Source organism: Chiloscyllium plagiosum, unplaced genomic scaffold, assembly GCF_037043375.1.
Source record: "Chiloscyllium plagiosum isolate Xiang-an unplaced genomic scaffold, Cpla_swu_hap1 HiC_scaffold_10, whole genome shotgun sequence".
Classification (NCBI taxonomy): domain Eukaryota; kingdom Metazoa; phylum Chordata; class Chondrichthyes; order Orectolobiformes; family Hemiscylliidae; genus Chiloscyllium; species Chiloscyllium plagiosum.
Window position 1 is genome coordinate 104,621,707 of NW_028270148.1, and position 15,268 is coordinate 104,636,974.

Sequence of the window (15,268 nt, forward strand, 5' to 3'; positions counted from 1 at the left end):
TCTCCTTGTGCCAAATCCTAATCTAAAACTATCTTCCTTCCTCTATGTGTAGGAAAGCTAGCATGTGGGAATGAGGAATCAAGAAATTTCAGAAATTCAAGCAGTCATCTTCAACATCACCATCCAAATCTATCTAGAAAGTCAAGAGCAGCAGGTCCATGGGAGCCTCACTTCCCAACTTGGAAATATATTGCCATTCCTTCAATGTCACTGGGTCAGAATCCTGGAGTGCCCTTCCAACTGGCATTATGGATCTAATTATACCCCAAGGAGTGCAGTTGAGGGCAGTTCACCACCATTTTCTCAAGGGGTGTTTAGGGGTGGTCAATAAATGGTGGCCCAGCTAGTGATATCACATTCCATGATGAGTTTGAACCAGATGAGATGGGATGTTAGTTTGAGCTGATGGGACCAGAGCAAAAGGGCTGTGGGTGGGTAAGGCGACATGGCTTAGCAGGAAAAGTGGGCAAGTTTGCACCTCAATGACTCTCCTTCACTGTCTTCCTTCTTACCATTGCTCCCAGAACTCGCTGTTCTCCCTCACCTTTCTCAAATGTTGGTGTTGTAAAACTCGCAGCTCAATAGCGTACAAATTGGACAGCATTAAACCAACACAATAAGTGGCTGATTCGCAATTTATTTTGCCAGTGTCTATCAAAATCTAAGTGATAAATAATTGTCAGCTTGGTTTCTGAAAGATACAATTGACTTGTCTGGTAGCTTTGTGTGCATTCTATGTGAAAGCTTTCTGTAACAAATTTGGACTTGCCACTGATCAGGTTCAATCCTTCTTTTATGTGGTCTGAGACTCATTAATGACAGTTGGCTCACACAGTGCTCCATATCTTCTCGCGCTCTATATGACCTGGGGGTGAAACTGAAACACCCTTGTAATCCATAACAGATCTCCACATATTTCTTCAGTCACTTTAAAATGTGCAATATGTTAGCACATATCAAATGGTTTAAATCCTTAAGTGGCTTCATTCCACCGGGAGACAAACACATGATCAGTACTTGGTTCAATTGGTACAGCTGATCTCTACATAATAAGATAATCTAAAATTAATGAACATGTCAGCAGTGGGTTGATTTATTTAATCTAATTTAAATAAAACATTTCCTGTATTCTTCCAGGGGAGATCTCCTCTCTCTTCAGTCTTCTGTCTTTTTCTCCATTCCTTGAGTATTTCCCGTTTCCAAAAACAAGGTGTCCTTTTGCTGACAGTATCACTCTTCCTCATTCGCACTCGTTCCAAAGAACAGAACTTTTATCCAGAGCATGGAATGGGCAGTGTTTGACTGGCTGTGCAAACAAAAGGTAGAAACAATTTTCTTGCAGTGACACTTTGTCTGAATGCCATCTTCCAACTCAGGCAAATATTAATTATTGCTGAAGCATTCAGCATTATAAATAACTCCCATTTTCAAGGCTGCATTTATCAGCACTGTCACTAGGGGCGCTGCAATTGTGCATGAGACCAGCCACTGCAAACACATGATCAGTACTTGGTTCAGTTGGTACAGTTTATCTCTACATAATAAGATAATATAACATTAATGCAGACTTGCAGAGTTACATTGTACTTTGCTCAAAAACTGCATGAATTCATGTAAGACTCTGTTATCTCACTTTTTTAGTGTACAATCAGTCTAAACATTATGGCAAAGACAAAGAACACAGGGGGCTAACACCTTCAGCATATTGTCTACCTAACACCAATTGTTACAGTTAACCTGAGAATGCAACTTTTAAAAAAAGGTTTTGTGATTTACACATGAAAGAAGTGAAACTATCATAGTATTCTAACAGATGAAAGTCACAACAAACAAGTAAGGTATTATTCAATGTATAATTTCAGTTACATCACGCTGTAAACTTTTGCTATAAATTCTGTGCCTGACAATTGTGCCCTACACAACCACCTGATGAAGGAGTGGTGCTCTGAAAGCTACTGCTTCCAATTAAACCTGTTGGGCTATAACCTGGTGTTGTGTGATTTTTTTAACTTAGCCACTGCAAAGCTATGGAACAACAGCTGCCAGGACCAAAGATGGCACCGCCCATATAATAACAGTGCTGTTTGGAACTGACACCTGAACAGTCATTTGTAGCCTTTCCCAATGAAGGGCTTCTGCACGAAACATCAGTTTTCCTGTTCCTCGGATGCTGCATGGCCTGCTGTGCTTTTCCAGCATCACTCTAATCTTGACATTGGTAGATTCAAGCCCAGCCTGTGGATAGGAAGAGAAATGGGAACAAATGGGAATGCAACTTCAACAATGAGAGAGCAAGCAGTCAACCTGCGACTTCTGTTCAGGGAGAAATAATACCACTTGTTTAACTGTTATAGAACTGCCTTGTGCATTTTCTACTATTGGATGTACAGCGCTAGAAATGATTCCGTTTAATTAGATATCTGGGCACATTGTAAAAGCCCATCTGGTTCACTAACATCCTCTCAGGATGGAAATCTGCCTTTCTTACCTGATCTGACCTATATGTGAGTCTTAACTGCCCTCTGGGCAACTAGTGCTGGCCAATAAACACTGACCTAGCTAGTGATGCCTGCATCCCATGAAGAATTTTTTTTTGAAAAGTCAGTGCAGAGCAGATCTTGATTTAATTGAAGGGATTTTTTTTTACTCATTTATGGGATGAGGGCATTGCTGACTGGACCAGCAATAATTGCTCAGAGGACAATCAAGAGTCAACCACATTGCTGTGGATCTGGAGTCACATGTAGGCCAGACCAGATAAGGATAGCAGTTTCCTTCCCTAAAGGACATTAGTAAACCAGATGGCTTTTTCCCAACAATCATTAATGGATTAATAGTCATCATTAGACTCTTAATTCCAGATTTTCTATCGAATTCAAACTCCATCGTAGTATGATTTGAACTCAAGTCCCCCAAACATTGCCCCAGCCTCTAGATTAACAGCCCAGTGATAATATCACTAGGCTACTGCCTCAGCAAATGTGCTGAATGACCAATTTAGGATATGCTACCTTTCCTGCAAGTGATGGAAGATTGTTTTTCCACAGTTTTCCTCTCATTTTCCGCACCAATTTAATTTTGTCTCCTCTAACTGTTGACTCTTGTATATGTGGCATGTATGCTACTCTTTATATGTTTCTCATGATAATCAATATTCCCTGAATAGGTATCCCCGATGGCTCCATTAGGAGCACTATGCCTTGTGTTGGAAAATGACAGGTTCACACTCCCACTCCAGTATGAGAGAGGGCTGTACTGTCAGGGGCATCATCTTTCGAATGAGGCATTCAGTTGGTGCCTTATTTGCTCTCTCTGAGATAGATGTAAATGGCATGACATTGGCTTTGAAGAAGAGCAATGGAGTTATCCACGGTCAATATTCATCCCTCAACCACCATCACATAATACTGATTGTCTGATCTTGACCTCATTTCTGTTAGTAGAGGCTCGCTGTGTGAAAAATGGTTGCCATGATTCATACATTACAACCCTTCAAAAAGCTGGCTTGCTGGCTGTCAAGTGCTTTGAGATATCCAGTCGTCATGAAATGGTGCTACATAAATCTAAGTCTTCCTTGCTACAGAGCAATAAAGATGGGAAAACCTAACAGTTCTTTTCTCCAATTTGCCAATACACATCAAGGTATAGGAACCCTTTATCAAAGTGTAACTTAGAGGCACTGAAGATCATTTGTGGGATTGACCAAACTGCCCTGTAATCATGAACTATCTCAACACAAAGATGGGATCAAACTAAGGACCTTGACATCCCACAAATCTCGACATAGGGTGGCAATGATGGATGTGAGCTCTGAACCGGCCATTAATTTTATTAGTGAGCCATTTAGTTCATTCAGCCCTGCCCTCAGCTCTAAAATAGGTCCAACTGGTATAAGCAAAACTATAAACACGCCAGACCCTGCAGAGGTGACGGCACAGTGGTGTATAATCAGGAAAGGATTGTCTTGGATTTCTTAACATTGACTCCAAGCACCATGAAGTCTCATGGCATTCAGTCAAACATGGACAAGGAGACCTTCTACTGAATACCACATACCACACCTTCCCTCAGCTGAGGAATCCATGTTCCTCCATTTTGAACACCACTTGGGGGAAATGTGCCAGTCTTCAATATCCGCCTCCAAGAGCGGATCGGCAGCACCACTATTTGCCAGAGCTTTTCTAAAGGATAGCGCTGCTGGACTGGACCTGCTGAGCTTTTCCAGCAATTTCTGCTTTTGTAGATGTTGGACTGGGTTTGCTGCAGGTAGTGAAGGGACCAGCAAAAGAGAAAAAAAAACTTGACATCATCCTCACCAATCTGCTTGCCACAGATGCATCCGTCCATTATAGAATCGGTAAGAGTGACCACTACACTGCCATTGTGGAGACAAAGCCCTGCCTTCACGTTGTTAATACTTCATGTTATGTTTGTGGTTCTAAATGGGAGAGATCCAGCAACTCAGGACTGGACATCGATAAGATACTGTGGGCCATCGATAGCAACAGTATTGTCCTCCAGCACAATCTGTAACTTCATGGCCTGGCATATCCCCCAGTCAACCATTACCATCAAGTCAGGGGATCGACCCTGGTTCAATGGGGAGTGCAGGAGGGCATGCCAGGATCAGCACCAGGAGATGCCAGCCTGGTGAAGCCCCAAAACAGGACTACTTGCAGGCTAAGCAGTAAGTAAAAGCAATTTCGTATTCAACAGATCGGATCGAAGCTCTGCAGTCCTCCCATATCCAGTCATGAACGGTGGTGGTCAATGAAAAAACTCATTGGAGGAGAAGGCTCCAGAAATATCCCCAACCTCAATGACTGGGGAGCTGGCCCATCAGTGCAAAAGACAAGATTGAATGTTGCAACAACAGTCAGAAGTGCTGAGTACAGAATCCTATGTGGATTTGTGCAGTTTTTAAGCAAAATAAATGTAATTCTGCAAGTACAAATTCACCCCACAAACTTACAGGCGAGACACAAGCTGCAATCGACAGGGTACCTTCATTGTCGAGTACTTCCCAGGAGCTGAAAAACTACACCATGTTCTTCGCAGCCTGCAACACATTATCGATGAAGATGAGCACCTCACCAAGATCTTCCCCACACCTCCATTTCTTGTCTTTAAACAACCATCAAACCTCAAACAGATCATTGTTCGCAGCAAGCTGCCCGGCTCTCAGGACAACTCCATACAATCCTGTCACGGCAGGTGCTGCAGGACATGTCAGAGTGTTGACACAGATACCACATTACACGTGGGGACACCTCCCACCATGTACGTGGCAGGTACTCATGTGACTCAGCCAACGTTGTCTATCTCATCCGTTGCAGGCAAGGATGCCCTGAGGAATGGTACATTGGTGAGATGGAGCAGACACTACGGCAATGGATGAATGGACACCGAAAAACAATCAACGGACAGGAGTGTTCCTTCCCAGCCGGACAACACTTCAGTGGTCCGGGAAATTCGACCTCGGACCTTCAGGTGACCACCCTCAAGGCGGACTTTGGTTCAGGCAACAACACAAAGTGACAGAGCAGAGGCTGATAGCCAAGTTCGGTACCCATAGGGAGAGCACACACACACAAATACACACAGACACACACACTTCTATAGAGCCATAGACTCACGTAGAACCTCTTTCATACATAAGCTGTCTTTCATACGTTCACACATACACTCCCACACTCTCACACTCACCCTCTCACAGACTTATACCCATTTACATTCACAGTCACACATATACACATACACACACTCTCTCACAGACATTCAAACCATTCTCACCCTGCACACACACGCACACACACACACACATATAAGTTTGTGGGATGAATTTGTACTTGCATAATTACATTTTATTTTGCTCAAAAACTGCATGAATCCACGTGCGATTTTGTAAATCCCTTTTTTAGATTAGAATCAGTCTGAACATTGGGGCACAGACAGCCTCACACAGGGCACCTCACACCTTCAGTGCATTATCTGGGCTGACATGACACCTATTGTTAAAGTTCACTTGAGAATGTAACTTTAAAAAAAGTTTTGAGATTTAAATATGAAAGAACTGAAACCAACATGGTCATTCTAAAAGATGAGAGACAAACAATCCAGGTCTTTTTCAATATATAATTTCAGTTACATCACACTGTAAACTTCTGCTCTACATTCTGTGTCCTATGATCTTATACTCCGCAACCACCTGATGAAGGAGCAGTGCTCCGAAAGCTAGTGCTTCCAAATAAACCTGTTGGACTATAACCTGGTATTGTGTAATTTTTAACTTTGATTTAACAAAGTGTGGCATCAATGAGACCTAGGAGAGAAAGTGAGGTGCTGGATTTCAGAGTTGAAAAGTGTGACGCTGGAAAAGCACAATTTGTCAGACAGCACCTGAGGAACAGGAGAGTCAATGTTTTGGGGCATAAGCCCTTCATCAGGAATGGGGAGAGGCTGCAAGGAAAGGGGGCTGAGAGATAAATGGGAGGGTAGGGGTGGGGGTAGGGATGGGGGAAAGGTAGTTGGGAGTGCAATAGTTAGATGCAGGTGGGAGGTGATGGCAATAGGTTGGAGTGGAGAGTGGAGCAGATAGGTGGGAAGGAAGATGGACAAGTAGGACAGCAGAAGAGGGTGGTTCCAAGTTGGATGGTTGGACATGGAATGAGGTGGACGGAGGGGAGATGGGGAAAGTAGTAAAATCAACATTGATCATGTGGTTGGAGGGTCCCACGGCGGAAGATGAGGCATTCCTCCTCCAGGCATCGGTGGTATGATTTGGTGTTGCAAGAGGCCCTGGACTTGCATATCCTTGGCGAGTGGGAGGGGAAGTTCAAGTGATTGGCCATAGAGCAATGGGGTTGTTTGGTGCCCGTGTCTCAAAGATGTTCCCTGACGCATTCTGCATGTTGACGTCCTATCTCTACATCAGGAGCAATGGACTCAGGAAGCCCTAGCAAATCTGGAATCAATGGGAGTTAAGGGAAAAAAACTCTCCACTGGTCAGAGCCATACCTGGCACATCAGGAGATCAATGTGATTGTTGGTGGTCAGTCATCTCAGCTCCAGGACATCCCTGCAGAAGTTTCTTAGAGTAGTGACGTGGGCCCAATCATCTTCATATGCTTCATCAATGCCATTCTTTCCATTACAAACGAGGTGTTTGCTGATGATTCAGCATCATTCTTGACTCCTCATACTGAAGCAGTCCATGTCCAAACATGGCAAGGCTTGGACAAACCCAGGTTTGGACTGACACTTACCAAATAACATGCATCCCACACAACTGCAAAGCAATGGTCAACTTCACTAAGACAGAATTCAACCAGCACCTTGACATTTAATGGCATTACCACTGCTGAAACTCACTATTAATATCCATTGACCATAAATTATGACAGAACCAGCCTTATAAATATTTTTGCTACAAGAGCAGGTCAGAAACAGTGAGTAACTCACCTCTTTACTCCACAAAGCCTGTCCACCATCTACAAGAGACAAGTCAGGAATGCAAGGGAATACTCCCTGCTTCCCTAGAAACTTGACACCATCCAGGACAAAGCAGCCCGCTTGATTTGCATCACATCCATAAACATTCACCTCCCTCTCACTCAGTAGCAGCAATGTATACTATCTACAAGACGCTCAGCAGAAATTCACTAAGGGTACTTAGTATCTTCCAAACCCATGACCTTTACCATCTAGAAGGACAAAAACAACAAACACATTTTGTCATTTACATAAATGATTTGGATGTGAGCATAAGAGGTACAGTTCGTAAGTTTGCAGATGACACCAAAATTGGAGGTGTAGTGGACAGCGAAGAGGGTTACCTCAGATTGCAACACGATCTGGACCAGATGGGCCAATGGGCTGAGAAGTGGCAGATGGAGTTTAATTCAGATAAATGCGAGGTGCTGCATTTTGGGAAAGCAAATCTTAGCAGGACTTATACACTTAATGGTAAGGTCCTAGGGAGTGTTGCTGAACAAAGAGACCGTGGAGTGCAGGTTCATAGCTCCTTGAAAGTGGAGTCGTAGGAAGATAGGATAGTGAAGAAGGCGTTTGGTATGTTTTCCTTTATTGGTCAGAGTATTGAGTACAGGAGTCATCATCACCTCCCACCTGCATCTAACTATTGCACTCCCAACTACCTTTCCCCCACCCCCACCCTCCCATTTATCTCTCAGCCCCCTTTCCTTGCAGCCTCTCCCCATTCCTGAAGAAGGGCTCATGCCCGAAACATCAATTCTCCTGCTCCTTGGATGCTGCCTGACCTGCTGCGCTTTTCCAGCAACACATTTTCAGCTCTGATCTCCAGCATCTGCAGTCCTCACTTTCTCCTACAGGAGTTGGGAGGTCATGTTGCGGCTGTACAGGACATTGGTTAGGCCACTGTTGGAATATTGCGTGCAATTCTGGTCTCCTTCCTATCCGAAAGATGTTGTGAAACTTGAAAGGGTTCAGAAAAGATTTACAAGGATGTTGCCAGGATTGCAGGATTTGAGCTATAGGGAAAGGCTGAACAGGCGGGGGCTGTTTTCCTTAGAGCAGTCAGAGGCTGAGGGGTGACCTTATAGAGTTATGCAAAATTATGAGTGACATGGATAGGATAAATAGACAAAGCCTTTTCCCTGGGGTCAGGGAGTCCAGAACCAGAGGGCATAGGTTTAGGGTAAGAGGGGAAAGATATAAAAGAGACCTAAGGGGCAACTTTTTCACGCAGAGGATGTACATGTATGGATTGAGCTGCCCGAAGATGTGGTGGAGGCTGGTACAATTGCAACATTTAAGAGGCATTTGGATGGGTATATGAATAGTAAGGGTTTGGAGGGATATGGCCCGGGTGCTAGCAGGTAGGACTAGATTGGGTTGGGATATCTGGTCGGCATGGACAGGTTGGACCTAAGGGTCTGTTTCCATGCTGTACATCTCTATGACTCTATGACTCTACCTACAAGTTCCCCTTTAAGCGAATCACCACCCTTGGAAATATATTACCGTTCCTTCAGTGTTACTGGATCAAAGTCCTGGAATTTTCTCCCTAATTACACTACAAGGGCTTACAACACCAAATGGACTGCACTGATTTTGAAAAGGCAGCTGCCAACCATCTTCTGAAGGGCACCCCCAAAGGGCATCCAGTGCTGCCCACATACTGTAAGCTAATAAAAAAAAACAACAGCCTTGCCAGTGATACCAACACCATGAAAGGGAAGTAAAGAAATGAAAAGGTGACTTCAAACAGGACAGCATGTCTTTCTTTGTTGCAGGAGGGCCATTTTGAGACCCTTTGTCTGTATATCTTTCCCCCTGTGTTTTTCTTTTGCACAGCATCCAGAGGGTCCCGATAAGTTGGAAGAGCTATTACAATTCAACTGCAGTTTTATAACGACAAATAATGTAATCATACTGCACGTACCTCATTGTAATGATTTGAGTAGCTGGTTAAATATTCATATTGGAATATTACTCTTATGTTTGTTATGCCAAGACGCTGAAGCGATATTAGCTGACTTCCTGTAATATAAATAGGCATTGTCATAGGAGCATCTGCTTTCTTCTGTTTGATAACGCTGAACTCCTTTTTTGTATGCTCTCCTATTTACACTTCCTCAAATTATTTTTGTCTTCAGTTGACAGAGATGAATGAAGGGATTAATATATATTGGAAAAGTCCTATGAACAGTTTGCCAGCAAAGTGAAAGGATTGATATTATTTCCCACAGGTAACCAGACACAGACAAAGTGGATTAGAAGTAATTTGCTATGGGGCTCAAATGTGATCACGAACCATTAGCGCGACAGCATTTACAGGAGCCTTTAATTGCTTTTCTCAAATTAAAAACTCCCAGATCCTGCATAAAAATGTAGTGTAACTCTGGATATATGACATCCTGATCTGGATATATTCCGAGATCTCAAAATACCAAGTTAAACAGCGTGTTTTCTAGATGCTTCCCCTGCCTTTCGTATGACAGTTTGCACTTTGCAAACAGTGCTTAAATTTTTATTTAAACACCTTTTTTTTTGCTTTTCTGTTTGTGTCACTATGCTAATATAATTGTATCTTTGCTTTTCACGCTGGCAAAATAACATTAAGCAGCTTACACACGAACAGGCAAACAACAAGAATGAATGTGGACATGTGACCTTTAATTGCATTTTTCTTTCCTGTGTAAATAATTTATTGCAAGTTAGGTGAGATTTATATTGCAGCCCCAAACAGCTAGTTTCTCCATCATTCCCTGACACGTGTGAATGACAAACAACTGATCTGAAGAAATGGTTACATTTTGGCAGATACCAGGGAGATTTCTTGGAGGGAAAGCCTCCCTTTAATTTAGTATGTTTGTTCTATTCATTTCCTCACAGTTCTGTTTCCTGGAACTAGCATTTGGGTGAACATACACCTTACTTTGAGACTGACCTTGCTATCCCATCATGAACCTGTCAGTAAGGACTGGGCCCACTATTTTCACCCTCTGCTCTGCTATTTTAAGCTTTCATGGTGCATAAGGCTCATGGGAGGTAGATGGAAAGGGCCACCATCTACTGTGAACCAGAAATAACCTCCACCCGCCTACAGCACAACTTTACCCCCACCTCCATCCGCCTATTGCACGTGGACTTCACCAGTTTCGTCATTTCCCCTCCCCCCACCTCACTCCAGTTCCAACCTTCCAGCTCAGCACCACCCTCATGACCTGTCCATCTTCCTTCCCACCTATCCGCTCCACCCTCCTCTCCGACCTATCACCTTTACCCCCACCACCATCCACCTACTGTACTCTCAGCTACCTTCTCCCCAGCCCCAGCCCTCCTCCTATTCATCTCTCCCCCCCCCACCCCGGAGGCTCCCAACCTCATTCCTGATGAAGGGCTCTGACCCGAAACGTTGATTCTCCTGCTCCTCGGATGCTGCCTGACCTGCTGTGCTTTTCCAGCAACACACTCTCAACAGAAATAAATGTGATCAAGTTAGGACGATAGATTGTGGGGCTGGTCAACAGTGAGTTGGTGTAGCCGGGATGACCTCATAAACATCACATCTTTTTATTCATTCCTGGGATGTGAGTGTCACTGACAAGGTCAGCATTTGTTGCCCATCGCTAATTGCCCACAAACGGTGGTGGTGAGCTGCCTTCTTGAATCATTTTTCTCTCTGTGGTTTAACTAACACCCACAGTGCAGTGACAAAGGGTATTCCTACTTTTTAACCACATGGCAAGGAAGGAACAGTGACATAGCTTCAAGTCAGGTTGGTGTATGGCTTGGAGGGGAATCAGCAGTTGGTGGTGTTCCAATTTACCTGTAACCCTTGCCCCTCTGGGTGGTTGAGGTCACCATATAAGAAAGCTCGAAGCGGCAAACTGAATCCTTTTTTGTCGATGTGGCACACTGCAGCCGCATTGCGGTGGAGGGAGTTTACCTACTGTACTACAGCGATGTGCCAGTGCAATTGCACTATGTTCTGAGATAATTTAGAAATGGTAACTTTCAGAAATAAAGTCCACCATGGAAGTTGGTAGCTAGTTTGTCTAAAAGAGGAAAAGCAGTGCGTCTGCATTTGGTTTGCAGAAGACTGGACATTTTTGAATAAGGACAAATGGTGCTATTTCATGAGGAAGCAAACATGTGTGTATGCTGCTCACATCCAACAGGGGCAAAGCTTGAAAGGGAGAAATGTATTACTGAAAGGTCTTGCAATAAGTTTGGTGAGAGGAAAGTGAATGATCGTAGTGTTACACTTTCATTACGGCAGAAATCCCTGACCTCGAAGAATGCCATCCGCTTTCTCTGCTTGGAGCTAGTGAGGATTGCAGATGGTGTAAGTCAGAGTCGATAAAATGTGGGGCTGGAAAAACACAGCAGGTCAGACAGCATTGGAGGAGCAGGCAAGTCAACGTTTTGGCTCGGGACCCTTCCTCAGGACTGATGTGGGGTCCTGAGCTGAAACTCAACATTCCTGTTCCTCCGATGTTGTGTTTTTCCAGCTCCATATTTTATCCACTCCTTCTTTGCTCAACAAGTTAAAATAGAGGCTCTTTGAACAATTTGATACTCTAACTGCTGCTTTCTCAGGATTTTAAAAATGATTTTTTCAGATTCACTCACTCATTCTTTCCTCCGTCACTAGGATTTCAAATTGAGAGAATGAAATGACTTTACCATTGAAGGAAGCTGCTTCTGCCAGGAATTCTTCATATTTCTATAGAATCCTCTTTGTTAATAATCACACACAATTCTGGAAGCAGTGAGAGACTGGAGAAGATTGAGAAGTTCATTCAGCTAGGTCCCATTATGGCTCAATTTTCACACTCTCCACTCCACCCATATCCTGGAAGAAATGAGAAACAAAAATAAAAAGGGCGGAATGTCCAAAGGTGTGCAGGTTGAATAAATTGGCCGTGCCTCATTGCCCATAGTGTTCAGGCAAGGTTAATTAGCTGTGGGAAATGCAGGGTTATGGGAATAGGTTAGGTGGAGGTGGCTGTGGGTGGGATGCTATTTGGAGGGATGGTGTGGACTTGAATGGCCTGCTTCCACACTGTAGGGATTCTATATGAGGGTGTCATGCTAAAGCTATTGAACTAGTGCTCTTCATACGCAGGCTTACACTGTGGGGACGCAAGTTCAAATTCCACCATGAGAGTTAGTGGAATTTAAATTCCATTAATCCACAAGTTTCATTAATGAATACAAATCTGGATTGGAAAGACTGTCACAGGAATGGTGACCGCTGGTAATCATCAAAACCCATTCCGTTCATGAATGTCCCAATGAAGGAACAAAATCTTCTATCCCTGCCTGGTCTGGATGGCAGGTGATTCCAGATTCACAGTGATGCAGTTAACTCTCTAACCACTATCTGAAATGATCTTGCAAACTACTCAGGGTCAGTTAGGGCAGACAAAAAACACAAGCCTTGCCAGCAACATCCATTTTATCAACTTTTTTTTTAAATTGCAAGGAAAATATTCTGGGGAATCTTTTTCTGACTGACCCCATTTTCTTTGCAAATCCTGTAATGGCCTCACCCAGCTTAGCTCAAGATCCACCTTCAACTATTATGAGGGCGGCATGGTGGCTTAGTGGTTAGCGCTGCTGCCTCACAGCGCCAGGGACCTGGCTTCAATTCCAGCCTCAGGCGACTGTGTCTGTGTGAAGTTTGCATGTTCTCCCCATGTCGGCATGGGTTTCCTTCTACAGGCCAAAGATGTGCAGGGTAGATGCATCAGCCATGGGAAATATAGGGTTACAGGCATGGGATGGGTCTGGGTGAGATGGTTGGTTTGAATTTGATGGGCCAAATAGCCTGCTTCCACACATAGCAATTCTCTGATCTGTTGTCGCTAACCAGCTCCTTATTTATTATGGGACCAATCAAACATCCCACTCAGCAACCTCCAAAATTTTGTAAATTGTATAAATTGAGATGAAGGAAATACTGATGGGGAGCATTGAATGACAATTTGAACACAGATAAAGAGGTTGTTACTGACACAAATGGTAGATATTAGAGTTGGGAGTCATACACTGTTAATGTTTCACTTTATGAATAAATCTAACATTGATTGACTTCTTGTTTCTTACTTCAGAAAACAGACTTTGACACAGGCCTTCGCGCCCTCAGAAAAATACGAAAAGATTTTTGTAACGAGAATTTATCTTTGTTTCCTCATCACTGCATCTCTGCCAGCTGTCTTACCGATTTAAAAATAATAATAAAAGTAATAATGATCAAGAGGACTGAGAAACATATGTATATCTGCCCAAAACATGATTTAATTCAGAGGAATTGACTTTGCAGGAATGGTTGAAGATGCTGAGAGTGAAGGAGACTTTATTCTGTGATTGTCCAAACCATGGCTAGACTAAGACTGTTTTCTCAGTTTCCCACAATGTAAAATTGTGTGATATCATAGCACATTCCATCACTTAAAGTTAACAGTCCATTTTCTGACAAAAGGTAAATCTAACAAGCAATTTAAAACCTGAAAGAGCTGCAGATGCTGGGAATCAGAAACAAAAACAGAAGGTGCTGGAAAAGCTCAGCAGGTCTGGCAACATCTGTGTAGAGAAAGCAGTTAACATTTCAGGTCCAGTGACCCTTCCTCAGAACAAATTGTTTGTTTGATTAACAGGATAATGCAGTCCGATATGATATCATCCAGGTACTGCTGTTGTTAGTTTGCATTAAACACTGTGATCACAGGATCAACAAGAAATGCAGCATTCCCTGATCAGAGTCAACCTCAGTTTAATGCCCCATGGGTAAACACTGCCTATAAAACACTGCCAATTATCGTTTGGATATTATTGTGTATTGGTTGTTCCCAGGTCCATAGCTCAAAAGGGCTTCAGAAGAAACCCAAATTGTGGTGAGAATCTCATTACTACAGGAAGCAGATGAAGTGAAGACTGTAAATATAAATTTAGATTTAGGAAAAATGGAAAAGAGGAAAGATGGGAGAAGTTTCCAGTGAAATATAAAAATTAGGATGGACTGTGTTTTAAATGTGCAACACATCAAGGTTGGTTAGGGGGGTGTTTGTTGACATAAGATGCCTAAAATTGTATGCGTCTCTTGGCAGTGGTCGCATAGCTATCGCAGACTTGGGAGGTACAATTGTACTTGATTACATTTCAATCCAAGCATAATCTTCTTTACACAAACCAGAGAAAAAAAGCTGCATGCATTATGATGTCCATTTTGAGTTTCCCAAGTTGCCAAATGAACTCATTAACTCACATAACCACTCACTCACTCATGGGATGTGGGATCACTGGCTAGGCCAATATTTAAAGTCCATCCCTAGTTGCCTTGAGAAGATGATGGTAAGATGTTTTCAGTTCATGTGAATTCCAAGATTTTGACTCAGCAATCGTGACGATATCTTTATTATTCTCATCAGTCCACAGATATGCATTTCGTACGCAGTCCTTAAATCATGCCAATCTCGAATGGGTACATGTGCATATTGTTGCCATTGACTGTTTATCTGCAGGACCTTATTTCCCCAGGGGGTGTTGTTCCTATGCCATTTGTTATTGCTGTTGGTGTCAGTATTGTTTCATTTCTGTTGTCAGATTGCTATAGGAGCTCTGGGGTCTGTCAGTTGAAGTGTGTTCTGTGCAGGTACTGCATTCAGCTCTTTTTCATCAGAGATCTGCCCTTGAGGAACAGTTTCTCCATATTAATATTTGTGCCTACAGTTGTGGCAGTACATCAGAGTGTTCACTTCCACCACATACAATCACA

At 43.1% G+C, this 15,268-nt stretch overlaps 1 long non-coding RNA gene across 1 annotated transcript; it reads right to left on the minus strand.

Moving 5' to 3' along the window:
- Positions 1–630: 630 nt before the first annotated feature.
- On the minus strand, positions 631–12,497 carry LOC122553247 (uncharacterized). Its single transcript, XR_006312662.2, has 3 exons — positions 12,175–12,497; positions 9,425–9,522; positions 631–2,235 (listed from the first exon to the last, which is right to left on the minus strand). It is a non-coding gene; the product is annotated as an uncharacterized LOC122553247 (long non-coding RNA).
- Between the last annotated feature and the right edge of the window lie 2,771 nt (positions 12,498–15,268).